General features: G+C 41.8%; 1 protein-coding gene across 1 annotated transcript in view; it reads left to right on the top strand.

Moving 5' to 3' along the window:
• Nucleotides 1-1,402: 1,402 nt before the first annotated feature.
• The window catches only part of lzts1 (leucine zipper, putative tumor suppressor 1), a 33,439-nt gene continuing 18,564 nt past the window's right edge, over nt 1,403-16,277 (top strand). The window contains exon 1 of the mRNA XM_042101863.1: nt 1,403-1,572. The gene's annotated coding sequence lies outside the window, so the exon portion shown is untranslated. The remainder of the gene's footprint in view (nt 1,573-16,277) is intronic.

Here is a 16,277-nt window from a genome sequence, read left to right as displayed (position 1 = left end):
AAAATGGCTCTGCCACCCCCCCCCCCCCCCCCCCCCCCCCCGCCCCCCCAAGTCTTCCCGCTGGGATCTCTCACAAGTACAAACAAACTGGACACTCAGAAAATACACCCTCTTTTTGATTTCCTGCGTACAAAACAGACAAATGAAAGATAAGAGTGAGAGGACTGGAGAGGTGAGGAGAGTGAAGAGAGGAGCGGAGGGTAGGTGGTAGGTGGATGACAAGGCAGGATGGATAGTCAGACTTCAAGGGACCCCATGCGGTTTCAAGGTGAACACCTGTCCATTAGAACAGGTTGCACTGATTAGAGGGACAGGTGGTAGAGGTTTATTATTAGACTGCCGTAAAAAGTGTAAACACACGGACCCAGGAACATACACACATGAACACACACATCAGTATAAATGTGCCTGTATGTCTCACACACACACACACACCACACACACACACACACACACACACACGCAAACGTAACATTTGATGGCTGCGTACAGAAACAAATCATTTGTAAGTACAAGACCAGACATTTACAACATGCTCAAGACAATACAAGTTACCAGGACAACAGAGAACTGACAGGTGACACAGATTCAGACAGTGAACTGACTTCAGCTGCTTGTGGAGATCAAACACTTACACTTCTGTTGTTCCATGCCATGGCAGGAAGTCTGTTTTTCTGCCAACACATACCACCCCTGTTACTGTTATCATGGCCCTGCCTCTATTTTGAAAACTTGCTGGGTGGTGGATACAATGCAGTGGAAGACCATCATTAGGAGGATTTAGCCTGAAATCTGTTGATACAGGCCCAAGCTGTGGAACCCAGCGGACTCAGAAAGATTTTTCCAGATTAAAAAATGAAGATACAGTAGGGGTAGAGGGCTCAAAGAGCTTGGGCTTAATCAAATTGTGAGCTCGTTTTTAAAGGATCTGACACAGCTGGAAGATTTTGGTTTTATTCTTGTTTTTGTTTTCTTACCTTTGTGGCTTGAACTAAACATACAAGTGTTTCACCTAGATGCTTTAACAGAGATAGTGTGAATCAATGTTATGAAATACATTTCCGTGAAAGACAGACAGAAAGAAAGAAAGAAAGAAAGAAAGAAAAAGTGAGATAATGACACCATAAGCAAAGGAGTGCAGAGGTTAAGAATGAGAAACCGGTTAAGAGGGTGTACAGAAAGAGAGAGAGAGAGAGAGAGAGAGAGAGAGATGGGAGCACGAGGAGAGAGGTACGGATAGAGAAGACGCAAGATGAAGGAATGAGAGGAGGCACTATTTGTTTATGCAGGAATGACAGAACGCCCACATCCTCAGAGATAGAGATAGGAAGGGAGGCAGGGAGGGAGAGAGAGAGGGAAGGAGGGAGGGAGGGAGAGGATGAGGAGAGGAGCCAGGGAGTAATAGAGAGAGAGGGCAAGTAGGCAGGCAGTCCCATTTCTTTCCAGCAGTCTGAGCAATTCTTCTTTGACATCTGGAGGGACAACAGTGGAGAGAGCAGAGCACACACACAGCTCGGGTCAGCGGAAGTCTCACTTTGTTACATGCCTGGTCATCTTCAGCTGCAGGTTCAGGTAAGTCCAGCTGATGTATTGACTGGGTGACATTGATCCCCTTGTGGATTTCCCCTGTTAAAATGGGGAGATTAGTTCCATGGCAGTTGGGTACCTTGCAGTGTTATAAGGCTTTCTGGTTGCCTCTCTCTCTCTCTCTTTCTATCCCTTTCTATCTCTATCTATCTATCTATCTATCTATCTTTCTTTCACTGCTTCTCAGAGAAAACCATTATTTTTTGGCAATAGTGTAACTTCTCTAGGCTTTCTATGTTTGCTGTGTTTCTTGCAGTCTAGAGTTTTTAGCCTACAGCTGTCTTACATCTGTTTGTTATAAAATAAAAAAATCATGTCAAGCACAACTTCTTACTATTTTTAGTGCTAGTGATGAATATTGCATAACTGCAAACAACTCAAGCATTAGCAATAACTCAACATGACACAAGAATACCTCTACTTTTCAGTATGCTACCTATTCTGATACATAACCTCAAAACTTGGAAAGTGTTTATACACTTACAATGTAACGTCTGTTTTTGTTACACTAAATGACATTTTAAAGTGTTTGTTGAGTTGTGTTGTGTACAACTGCCGTGCAAGTCATGCTCTGCACATGCTGTATGACACCTAATCTCACTGATCGCTGTGCTTATAGTTTATGCGTTAAAATCTGGTCTAGGTCACAGAACAGGCAGGTCCCAGCTTGTACCACCACAAACAGACTTAACGGATTTTGTACAATACATCTTGGGTGTGTACTCCTGGGTGGAGGAACCTGAATCCACTGTCTGCCAGCTGCTTATGGACATTGACAGTGGCAGTAACTCTGAACCCTGACGTGACACACAGATCTGAGAGGAGGACAAGCAGTGACTTGTGGAATCCCAGGTGTGTGTGAGAGAGAGAGAGAGAGAGAGAGAGAGAGAGAGAGAGAGAGAGAGAGAGAGAGAGAGAGAGAGAGAGAGAGAGAGAGAGGGAAAGGCAGGGATGTTTCACAGGGGAAGATGAAAAAGACCTATAATAAATCTAATGAATGCAATGTCAGCCTGAGACAGGACATCAATGGCCGAGCTTGCAATGGCTTGTCACTGCAATACATAGCTCTGAGACAGGCGTGGGTCAGGGTTTGACTCACAAATCCATACAGAGCTGAAAAAGGCCTTCTTCGGGGTCCAGGTGAATGATAGATAGATAGATAGATAGATAGATAGATACTTTATTGATCCCCAAGGGGAAATTCAAGAATGATGGCCAGGTCTCCTAAGACACAAATATCCTGATTTACAAGCTCTCTGCAAAATCTCCCTTCACCTCAAGTTCTGTATTACAACACAACTTCACTATGTGTAGGTGTGTGAGTATGGAGGATGGAGATGGTGTGTGTGTGTGTGTGTGTGTGTGTGTTTTGAAAGACATATAACATGCTGAAGAGTTTTCTGAGGGAGGATGCATCATCCATCTTCTGCCACTTTGACCGTATCTCACCGGCTGGCGTTTTTACAGATAGAAACAGGACATCTCTTGACCTAATAAAGCAAACTGAGCTCAAAAATACTTTCTTGCTCTTCTACCAACCCCCCCCCCCTCTCTCTCTCACACACACACACACACACACACACACACACACACACACACACATACAAATGCATACTCCTTCACTTTTTTTCTCTTTCTCTTCCCTCCCTCTCACTCTCTCTCCCTCTCTCTCTCCCTCTCTCTCCCTCTCTCTCTCACTCTCTCTCCCTTTGACTCCCCTCTGCAATCACTGAAAGTAGGTTATGCACTATTTAGTCCACTGCTCCACTGGTCTAATCCCTCTTGGGGAGGGTTGCCTACGACAGTTTATCAACATGTATTAGACACCCAAATGCACTGCATCCACAGTCGGATTCACCCATCCCAAATCATCTTATCAAGCAATCTGGCTTCCCTCTCTCCACACTTATGAATTCTTCTAAATGTTTTTTTTTACATCTTCCCTACTTCACTTTTAAAATCCTCCTTGTACACCCCCGTTTTATGCATTGACACGGCCCTGGGAACGTCGAGGTTCATTTGACAACTCATCATACTCGAATAATGATTATTTGGTTGGTGTAAACTTGCGACACTTGTGTCATTCGCCTAGCGCCAAAATGTGCTGGGTGTACGATAGAGCCCATAGAGTTCATGGCTATGGAATACACAGTGACAGTTCTCAAATCTGTTTACCAAATGTTTACCAAACAGAAACTGCATTTTTCGACCACACAGTGGATAACCTGCCAAAGCATGTCACTTGCTCAAAATGCTTAGTGTATGTCTTAAAGGCAAATGCTAAACAAGTCAGTGTCATTTGAAGGAAAAGTTCTTGTGTCACTGTTATGAACACGATAGTCAGAACACTTTGCCAAGTTGTCAAAATAACACTTTACTCTTTTTGCATCTGTTTTAATGATGTTCTCAAGTGACAGCGTGGAGGTTGAGCCAGTACTTCTGCAAATTTTGATTCTGATCTGAGAAATTCACCAAGGCGACTGAGAAAAACTGTAAAACAGAATGAATAGGCCTACCTCTTGTAGTTTATAACTTAGCTAAGATAGCTAAGCTAAGAACATTTATAACTTAGCTAAGATAGTTAAGCTAGTGATTCTTAGTTGTTTTTTGGAATTCTCCTGTGCACGAATACTCCTTTACTTTTTTCACCAAACAGTGGGGAGCTACAGGCTTACGCCAGAGTGAGGAACTGCCTTGATCACAGAGAGCATGGCTTCACTCTGGGCTGACAGCTTTATCACCATTTTGTCTCTACTGAGGGGCAGGTAATGCTAGTTTCACCCCTATGAATGAGAGGTTTAAATCCTGAGGGGACGATTCACAGTGCTGTTTTATGTGCATGCCAACCATATCCAACTGACAATGATTAACCCTGAATGAGCCATAAATCAACATTGTTTTAATTCACATTTTAACAGTATACCATTTTGTTAAAATTTGTTTGTAATGTTTTTTGTGTGTTATCATGGTGAAGGCAAGTGTTTGTGAGAGAGAAAGAATGTGTACTCTATGATGACTCTATCTCAGGACAGTTTTTGCAATTAAAACCTAGCAGACCTTGCAGCTGCTGAAATATGAAATATGATCAAAATGTCACAAATAATAACTCATTCACCCTCCACATTACTTTACACCGGCTTATGAAAGTAGAATTGCTGGTGTCTGCTGCCATTTGTTCAGCGACGGGAGACATGACATCCACCTCCTCCAGAGATTAGTCACCGAGGTCGAGGGTGCGTTTGAAATGCAGTGTGGGAGGACAGGCCTACATGCACTATACCACCAGGAGAAGTTACAGAGAGCGTGATCCCCCAGAGGACATCACAAATTAAACATTCAGCCCTGTCATAGGATAGAGTCTGGTTTCTAACATTATCATTCTGTGTGGAGTGCTGATCCCCAAAACTGCTCTGCAGCAACTGTTGTGGTTTTATAATACAATTTTAAGCACATACTTTTGCTTGCCTTAGTCATCGCTGAATGAACGTTCTGGGAACTGCCCTGGTGTTTGTTTCCAGAAAGAGTCATTGTGTAATTTCTGTGGAACGACAGGTTGAAAGCAGTAGTTAGAAGCATCGTCAAAGATATTTGCTTTTATCAACATTTTGATTTCATTATATTAAAACGATTGACCGTCTATATTACCTGCACATCCTCGAACTGAATTTTTCACGTATCATATTTATGAATTTCCATTACCACAGGTGTAATGATGGAGATTGCATAGTAAATGGCAAATATACAATAGTAAACATACTCACTCACTGACCTAAGGTGCACTAACCTATATGGTGAATGAGTGTAATTTTGAACACATCTACCTTGTTACCAAGTTGTTATAAGTTATTTTTTCATTCACAACAATTAATGTATAATGTTGCTCCATAGATGCTGTATGTGGAGGACTCATTTTTATCCTCAACTGGGCTGCATGATGTTGGCTGTTTGAAAGATGGGACTAGTGATGTTCAGTCGAACTATAATGCTTTTTTTTAGACAGTTGTGAGTAGATTGTTGTTTGAGTGAAAATTGCCTCATACCATGGTGGTTCAGCAATGACTAAAGGGTTTTCGAGAAATACGATATGAAATAAGCCTGGTTGAAAATAATTTAGTTCGCTACCAGTCCACCTGCAGAACAGGTCTTTGTGTAGGAGTAGGCTACAATAAAAATTCAGACTGGGGCGATTTTGATATATCCTGTTATACTGCTTTTCCCCCTGGATACTTCATTCTCTGCCATCACTTTCATGTTTGCAACAGACCATTTTAGCTAATAGTCATAGCATGTCCAAACATGGATCTACCATGACTCATCTGAGAGGCATGATAATGAATTATGGCAAATGGCACCATTTCAGGTGTAGTTACAGAGTTTTTATAAAGTCCAATATGCATGTGAGGTAGGCTATTTCAGACACTGTAAAAGTATGGTGTTAGAAAAGTTGACGAATTCTTATGGTGAATATGAACTCATTAGAGTTCAAGCCATGTATATCTAGCCATTCATTTATCCATCACAAATGTCAGGCTTTGGAATGTCTCTTGCATCTTCATTTTCTACCTGTCTGTGCACTTACTCTTTCATTTTCATCAATCCATCTCTCTCTCTCTATCTATCTCTCTCTCTCTCTCGCTCTCTCTCTCCATCTCTCTCTCCTAGTAGTCCTGACTTTTACACGGCACATTTTATGGCAGAGGTACCATCAAACTCCTGCTCCAGTCAGTCAGGCGTTAAGCACAGCAGCTTAACTGGGAAAGGCCCGTGCCCTTCACAGGGTGTCTCCTGCGAATTTCAAGCTGAACTCTCCCCTTAACCAACTAAGTTATGTCAGAGCTCTGTCCATCCACTTCACAGGGGCTGGATCACGCCACGATGGCCTTGGCACTCAAGTGTGTCGACTCCGGACTACCTGCTTTTTTTCAGTCAGTCACCCTGTAAAAGTTCCATCTCCTCCTCGGCTCCACTCTTTCCCTACTGATTCATACATGAGCTTATCCATTTCACCTAGACCTTTGCTGGGAACCTCTCTACCAGCTGGATCTTTCTTTTTTTCATTGAGCCCCAGTCAAGAAACAGGTTCTTTAATACTAGCTGTTATTTAGGTTTTTTATTTTTCTTCTTTCCCTCAATTATTAACAGGAGTAGTTAAGCAGCAGAGAGAATTCATCCGTAAGCTTGCGCCTCGGAAAATACTGTGCCACATTTTCAACCTCTCATTTCTAAAAATAGGCCAGCGGTTCCGTCTTTGTGGAGCAGTTTATAAGACACATGGAACCGTTGGGCTACCTTGGTACTTCCAGGCTTGTTTTGGTATTTTCTGTTCTTGTTTTGTAGTACATGCTCTGTGGAAAGGAATAGTTTTGCCTATTTCAGGGGTTTTGTTAGCCTGGAAAATCCAGACCCTGGTAATCTAGAAAGATAAAGGGTCTGGCCACGACCAATGTTTTCTCTGAATGATTCCGGACTTCGACGCAATCGGATAACACTACGACCAATATTTTTTGTCCTCCAACGTTGCAGCGCTGTCTTCTCCGGGATGCAAGGGGTAAAAGTAACGTGCATCATTGCTCATTGCCAGAGTGTCTCGCAGAGACAATTCCATTGTACTCTCGCGAGAACTCTGGATTTCCAGGGTAGGGTTTTGTACTGTCGATCAGTGAGCTGTAGGGAAGGCTTTAGGTAGTCACAGAGAGGAAGTGTTGCCATACTGATCCAGTCACATCATTTGGATTGAGCAACATCCCCAAATGTCCAAAGGGAATCCAGTGGAACATCCAAGCCCCCCAAACTTGACAAATCCCCTCTTCTGATCTCACATTGGATGTTTTTAAACGAACGCACCATTGCTCTACAGCATGTTGGACATTGCTGTCCATCGGTTGCTAAAATTATATGACTATCTACTTAAATATGGCTCCTTGGCACTGATTGCTTCAATTAAGTTTGATTTTTATCTCAGTATTCTCTGAAGCTCTCGGACATGCATGCCTTTCTCATTGCTCATCGTGAGAACACTCTGTGTATTGTAGTCTTCTCTAAGAATGCCACTGAGACGGCAGACATCTAACTGATACCATCCTGTTTTGTTACAGCTATAATTAGAAGGCACCTCATCTAAAGATAAACGGTTGCCTTCATCTTAGCTAGCTTTTGGCACAAAGAAAATATTCCACATATTAAATAATTTCAAAGTGTGATCACATTGATGCTATTAGACAGCCATATTCACAGTGCACTCTGCTTTAAACTTAAAATAATACCACAAAAATCACTACAAAGACAGTGCCATGGAAAACCTCAATCAATATTTAAAAAACATCAATATTTCACTCGTGCAGAGTTGTACCTGCCCTCAGCGCTCTCTCAGGAAGAGGTTGGGGTCTGTACATCTTTCATGAGCTTGGAGGATGCGACTGCCTCTCTACTGGTGCTGACAGTTGTCTAAAATGGTTTTTGGACATGCTCCAGTCACCCTGTTCAGGGCTCCCACGAATGTACTCACAGCCCTCTTGTCAGGCATTACAAATCGATTGAAGAGAGGATGGATGACACCTGAGCTACCCTGCTGATTTAGGTTCCTCCTGCAGGAAATGAGTCAGGCAAAAATGGAACAATGAGAAAATGTGACATGTTCAATTGAGGATATCTAAATTAGTGTGTCACAAATCCATTAATAATCATGTTAGCATGTGAGTGTGTGTGTGTCAAATGACATTTTATGGGACAATAGTGGAAACATATAGAAAGATTTATGAAACTATAAATTACTTAACAAAATAAGTAGAAATGTTCCATAGCTACTGGAGTACACTCGAGTAAATTGAGAGCACAATCTAGTAAAATGTGAGCACGATTTAGTAAGATGAGAGGATGTTTTCTGGATATAACCAAAAATATACAATGACACCTCCGGGGTTCCGTAAGGCTGTACATACAGGGACACAATTATCATTATTTTATGTTCAACACATGAAAATGCCATGTCCAGCCACTGAAAGGTGAACCATGTAACATTAGTAAGGCCCTATGAGAATGTCATGAAAATGTATTACAAAGTAATTATACCTAGATAGATACTATTAGACGACATGAAAGAGAATGCGGCCTAACCTTTCTTTATTGAATAGAGTCACATGACTGTAGTTCGGTTTTGAATTTCACCCGAGAGAGATTATTCTGGTGCTATTACCACTGGGAAATTTGGCAGCATCAGTTCAGATGATTTCATCATCCTCGTGATATGACCTTCACCTCACTTAATACGCCACAGGCTTTGTGTATGTGTGTGTCCGTGTGTGTGTGTGTGTGTGTGGGGGGGGGGGGGGGGGTCTCTTTTTCTCCAAAGCCACCTAATCTCTTTCCCTCTGATTGGGCTCCATCTGAGGTACACTGGGAGTATTCATGAGTATGCCTTGGTAGGCCTACATGTATAGACCAAATTGCTGCTGCACAGAGAGTTGTCAGGAGGGTGAGAGGGTAAAAGAAGAGTGAAACGATGGAGGAGAGAGAGAGAGAGAGAGAGAGAGAGAGAGAGAGGATGGCCATCTTTGATCTTCTTCACAGCCATCAGAGCAGTGCAGTGCAGAGGGCGAGATGTATCGTTTAGGCCCTTTAAGTGGTTCCCATGAATAAGACACCAGGCCCAAGCATGTCAGGAGACAGAGAGGGCTCTTGACTCCGGGGTACTTCCTGTTAAATTATTCACTAACTGACCACAATGCTTTTACCCTTCAACAGGGGATTCCCACGCCAGACACTGCATCTATCATACCGGATGTGCTCACCTATATGTTATATGATGGCTGGAAGTGTCCATTTTGTGTCTGTGTGTGTGTGTGTGGTTGTATGTATGTGTGTGTCCTTATGTGTTTATGATTCGAATTGTCCTTTTTATTGTTTTTTTGCGAATGAGCAGTTTTACACCACCTCAATGGTCTATTACATGTTAATAACACCTTACTATGTTTACGAAAGGTTTTATAACTATTGCAGTGTTCACAGTGTTCATAATTACATTGTTTGAATGTTACCACACCGTAGTTTAAAGTTGAAACTGTAAGATGTCACTCGTCAGGACCAATGAGGGAACTGGGAGTGGTCGAAGGAAATCGTGAAGCTTCCGCGCGCTGTTGGAAATAACAATTGATTATAGAACCCCTGTTAACCTAATGATTCTGACCCCGGTAGATATGGAGAAGTTTCAGTCAAAGTAATATTACTATCCATAGTAGGCCGATGTAGGCCTACCCACGATACTGTTACAAGAATGCCTTCTAGCTATTTAATTAGACTCAACATCCCCAAGAATAGTGTGCAAGGCCCTCCACGGCCGATTAATTCGGGAGGCACCATTTACTGAGTAATGATCCTAGTGTGAAAGTTGGTCAGAGGCTATAGTGCTGGCCTGGACCACTATACTCATCTGGACAGAACATCTTACCGAAGCTACAGAGGGTTCAGGGTGTGCTAAGGTTAGCTGTCTAATTCCAGACTACTAATAAAATCAGTGACCCACCACAGTACAATACGATGGCCAGTTCTCCTGGTAGCATGCCTACTTTCACTGATTTAGCCCCACGGCCCTAGGGACTAATCCTAGCCGTTCCCCCTGGCACATCTTAAACTTTGAGGGATATCTAAAGAAATTTTAAAAAACTGTGCGGGCCAAAGCATAACAATTTATTTGTCAGATACAAGCTATTCATCCAATACATTATAGAAGGTACATCTAAATGAATAATGTGAAAGTTACGAAAACAGGTTAAAGGATCATTTAGGAAGCCATATGAAGCAATCAGAGAATGAACATACCAGCTCAGAGGATGATGACTACACACCTTAGTGGTGCGGGAGATTCTGACTACAGAATGGCTCCTAGAATGCTCTGTAAACTTCACTTAAATAGGCTACCTAGTTTGTGGTTGGTTACATTCACATGATTGGAGGTCAGCTGATTTGGGATCACATGGTTGGAGGTCATCTGATTTGAGAGTACTTTGATGAGACTTGAGACCATTGTTGTAGTGAGAGTGAATCAATCAAGACATGACAAGGTATACATTTGATTACATTTCCTGTCCCTATGGTTAACTGCTCCTGTGGACATGTGACAGTAGGCCCACAATAGGCCCACACTTAGTAGTTGATCAAGAGTCAATATATGACTGAAAAGATTATCATCAGCCTGGTAAATAGGATCCTTACAAAACAGAAAGGAAATCCATTATGACTATGACTATGACTATTGGTGTCAAACATTACATGTAATGCGTGATTCTGAACATACACTGTATATATATATACATATCAAGGTGTACTGTATGTAAAGTATTGTAATGCATTATAGTCAAGATCTTAACACTTCAGCTATAGTAGCAATACATTATGGGTACCTGGCTTTATTGTGCGTTCCATTTGTACATGCTGATGGCTTGTGACAAGTGGTAACTTGTGAAACTTCCTTGTCATAAGAACTCACTGTAAACTGGGGGTCCTTTAGTTTGAATGAGATTGTTTCTCGTCAGACGAGTTTAGGGGGGCGTGCCGTCACGTCATTTTACTACTCGTATAATGAGCCCTTTGGACAACTGGATTGCACCATTAGTGTTTGCCATATGCACTACTGATTTGTGTGTCTTCTGTGTTAGGGTGTGTGTGAGAGAGAGAGAGAGAGAAAGAGAGAGAAAAAGAGAGAGTCTAAGAAGTCGCAAAAAGGGGAGAATTATTTCCATAATTGCCATTACCAGCAAAAAAAATCAAAGCTTAGAGATTTAAGCGCCTACTAATTCTGTTTGAACACCTTCATTACTTATCTGAAAAGCTGAATCTCCCAGACATTAAATGGAAAGCATTCACACTGGGGCACAATAGCACACACTCCCAACACCAAGGTGTAAATGGGACCTAAGTAATGAATAGAATACAAAATCAGTTGTAATGGGACGACTAAAAGCACATATCCAACGTTGCCATAGAAACCTGCTGTTATATCCGATGATGTGTGCAAGTAGAGGAACACAATGCCATTCTGCTGGCAGGAACATTCATGGCTCAAACTTGCTGATGCCTAGTAATGGGTTTGGTACATTATAAGTCTAATAGGAGTCTAATTTAGCCTCCTGTTTAATAATAGATAGAATAGCATAATTGCAATATAAGGTCACAAGCCTATTTCCCAGCATGCAAACACAATGCAAATATAATGTACACAATCCCAAAATAGATACATTACAGAGGATACAAAGTGGAAAAAACATCGTTCCCATTTTTTAGACACAAATAGTCTTCATGCATGCATGAGAAGCAGAACAACAACGTTTGCAATAGCCACATTCGCTCACCTGTGAGACATTCGTGCAGAAGCTGTTATGACTGCTTATTTTTCTTGCGCCATAAGGCAGATCTCAGAGCTGGCAGGGCTGATGGAAAACATTTAAGTGGCAGGGGCATGCTGTCTGGCTCAGCCCGCTGCCCAGCCCCTGGCCCTGGTCCAGGCCCTCATTGTGTATCAATTCATCTTGATTAGCAGTCATGATGCCACATCTGGTGGGTGACAGTGAGAGGAGCTAACGAGACCCCCATCCTCCAACCCCCCGAAACCTCCACCCATCCACCCCACCCAACCAATCCCCCAGCAAGCGGCGCCTGGCAGCTGCAGGCAATATGCTCCCAATTACACCCTCAGCAATAGATATCCCCAAATCCTCCCTGCAGCTGTGCCTCTGTGCCTCAGATTGCTTCCCATTGTAAACACACAGCCACAACCATCACCCCACCCCACCCCACCCTACCCCATCTCAGCCTAGCCCATCTCAGCCTAGCCCAGTCTAGGCCCGATCTTCCTCGACTGTCTCTCACACAACACAGCCATGGCAGGTCCCAGGAAAGCGAGGGTGTTGAAAGCGATACACTACAGCACTCCTCCATCACACAAATACCCTTCTGCCCTTTCTCACATCCTCCATGCACTAATGAGCTGCAGCCACCGGCTCGTTTCACTATCCATCCCTCAATCCTCGATTGTGATGTTTCATACAGAGAGTTTGCTCACATGCAAGAGCGCACACACACACACACACACACACACACGTAGTCTCCGGTTCTGCTCCCACCTACTTGAATGCCCTCCTACAGGCATATGCTACCTCCTGGCCGTTGCGCTCCTCAGACGAACGATGTCTAGCTCTGCCACCGGTACGCTCAGGCCAATCCAAACTTTTCTCGTCTGTCCTTCCTCTCTGGTGGAAAGCGCTACCAGTTCCTACTAGAGGGGAGGGACATCCCTTTCCATCTTCACAAAAACTCCTGAAGACCCAGCTCCTCTCGTAGCACTACCTACAGCTAGCCATTACTTTTCTAGCACTTATCACCTGACTAGAACTGACACCTGACTGTATAAAAACAGCACTCACTGATGCACTTGTTCTTGTTGTAGGCTACTCTAACTTTTAAATTGATTTAAATTGTTCTAGAATTGTTGGGAGAATTGTATAAAAAGCTTTAGGGCCCTATCATGACATTCTAAAGTGCATCGTCACTCGTCAAAAGTCTATTAAAATTTAGTAGGATGTTCAGTTCACATTGGGAGGGGTTTCGCTATCAAAAGTGGAGCGCATGGCGTAGGTTTTTTAATCAGTCATATGGGTGTGTTTGGGGCGTAACATCATTTTAAACCAATGAGAATGACATCTGGCATTCCCTTTAACGGCGCAAAGCGCGATATGTCAAATAAATGCATCGGTATTTTGGCATTCAACGGCGCATTTGAAGGAGGCTGCTTGGGAGACCGTATGAAATAGTAATTCTTAAACCATGCATTACTAAAACCTAGCATAGCCTTCACGCATTTGCACTCGTCTATTATTTGAACTCATTGGCAAAGTGAAACTAACTTCACCAAGGTGTCAGTCAACGAAGACAGTTATATGCAGTTACTTTCACTAATGACTGACAATGGGTTACCATCGAAAACATAGGCTGAAAAAAGCAACACTTACCCTAATATTGCTCAAATTACTGAATAAAACAACATTTATCCTGCAGAGGAGTTGCTTATATCTCGTGACAGTGCGTCTTCATCTGTGCTCCATACCTGTCTCTCGCCTCTCCCCTAATCACTTTTAACCGTCATTACCAATTTGCAAATGATGGTGAATAACTACTCATCATGAGATGTACAGTATTTCGTAATATCTTTATTCTAATTATGTTTCCCATCGTAATCGTGTAATGCTTTGCATGGACTTGCGCTGGTGTGCGTTCATGAATGATAGAAGGATGGTGCGTGCACCTGCCAATATGACTGTTGACATGCGCTCTTAAAATAGCATATGAACAACTCCATTGACTTCTGACTAGGTTTAGGTGGTGTATGATAGCGATTTTTAGACAACGCGCCAGGCCCCTCCCTAGGTTGTTAATTGCCACACCCCTGGTCGCAATGTTTAAAAAATAAACGTGCAAAATACCGAATTAAGCTATGCGCGGGTAAATAACGAGCTTTACGCCATGCGCCAGCCCAAAATACAGCCCTTAAACTGTTTACCATGTTGTAAGTCACTTTGGTTAAAAATGCGTCAGCCAAATGTAATGCAATGTAATGTAATAATAATAGACTAATAATAACTAGAAAAGCATTTCCTGAAGGAAATACAGTGCATGAAAATGCAAAAATATAACGTAAAAAAATCATACAGAGTAAAAACAAACTATATTGGTTGCTAAGTAGATGAGGTTTAATATAGTTGGAATGACTGAACAGTTAAATAGGTGGATAGTTTAAATGGTTAAATTATTTAGGTAGATAGTTGACGATAACTGACAGTTGGAATGGCTCTAATGTTTGCTAGCAGTTATGCTAACTATGTTAACAAAGATAATAATGTTAACCAAGTATGCTAACTAGCATGCTAACAATGTTAAAATGCTAAGTATGCTAACCATGTGACTTAGCTAACTTAGCTAATCATTTTTAGCAGTTATGCTAACTAGCATGCTAACTATGTGACTTAGCTAATCATTTTTAGCAGTTTTGCTAAAAATGCTAACTAGCATGCTAACATGCTAGCATGCTAACTATGCTAACCACATTACTTAGCTAACTTAGCTAATCATTTTAAGCAGTTTTGCTAAAAAATGCTAACTAGCATGCTAGCATGCTAACTATGCTAACCACATTACTTAGCTAACTTAGCTATTCATTTTAAGCAGTTTTGCTAAAAATGCTAACTAGCATGCTAACATGCTAGCATGCTAACTATGCTAACCATGTTACTTAGCTAACTTAGCTAATCATTTTTAGCAGTTTTGTTAAAAATGCTAACTAGCATGCTAACATGCTAATTATGCTAACCACGTGACTTAGCTAACTTAGCTAACTAGCTACAGTGGGTAGGAGTCATAGTTGATGACAAGTAACAGTTACAATGGCCGAACAGTTAGTAGTTTAAAGGGTTAAATTGTTTAACAGTAAAATATTATAGTGAGGACTTTTATTTTGAAACAGTTTTTGGCAGAGGAAGCAGTTGAACAGGATGTGTAGTCTTAATAGGGCCAGTTTGTATGCTTAAAGCCTGAGACTGGCAGTTGGTCCAGGTGGCCCGAACACCTGCCATAGGATTCTAATTGCTTAACGGCTCTATTGTGATGTCATCAGCCCATGTTAAGTCTATGGGGAAATTTTGACTAGTTTTTAATTAATAGTTTAAAAAGTATAAAAGTTACAAAGTTGAAAAATACAAAGCCCACATGTCCTAAGTAAGACCTACGTAACATAGTTTGAATGAAGTTTCTACGTTAAACGGTTTAAGCTGCATTAACTGCGTTAGAAGAAGAAGAATAAGAAGAAGAAAAAGCCTTGGAAGAACAGTACAGTGCATTTTCATGCACTGTAATAATACCAATAATGATGTCTTTATTACAATATGTAAGGAATAATGGATAACACCATTCGCGTGTCAGAAGTTAATGCACATTCAAGGTGGTAATGCCGTTACACCTCGAAGTGCATTAACTTCTGCTACCCAAACGGCCTATTAACCCACTTGTGTTGTGTTTGCTGATATCATTTCCATGTTTTCATCCCTACAACTGTCTTGTTTGTATAACTACGTCCGCCCCGCCACAAATCGGGGTGGAAGGAGTCATTTCTCAACTTGCAGGACAAGTTGTGATAGTTATTTAAACCTCACAACAAGTTTAGCAAATTGATATATAAGAAACTTGAGCTACTTTTGGGTGTGCAAATATCTGAAATCGGAATATCTGATATCTGAATAATGACAGTGATTGAAAGAGTAGACCCAGCCTTGCAGGGTTGAGGAGGCTGAGATGCTAACATAAAGAGTGCTCTGAGAGGCCTCAGCTCACACAATCATCAATATCATATTGTGATGGAGTAGATGTCTGTGGCCTTGTAAGTGTTGGGGAGGCTAAAAAGGACACTGGTGACTGGAGAGTGCTGAGAGTATACCTTGTTAATTAATTAATGCACTGAAAGCCATGAATCAAAGGGTCAAGCTCTATTCCTTAACACCCCACCCCGCCTTGGGAAGGGGAGGTGATTCTGAAGATTGTGCAATGGTTTTAAAGATTCAGAGATTCAGACACGATTATAAGTATTTAATAAAATAATAATACTGTGACTTAGCGGTGGAGGGTAACAAATCAGTTCTGTGCAGTGAGTCATG

The sequence above is a fragment of the Alosa sapidissima genome, chromosome 8 (assembly GCF_018492685.1).
Source record: "Alosa sapidissima isolate fAloSap1 chromosome 8, fAloSap1.pri, whole genome shotgun sequence".
Lineage (NCBI taxonomy): Eukaryota > Metazoa > Chordata > Actinopteri > Clupeiformes > Clupeidae > Alosa > Alosa sapidissima.
The sequence above is the reverse complement of the archived record's forward strand: the minus strand, read 5'-3'. Positions and strand labels throughout refer to the sequence as shown.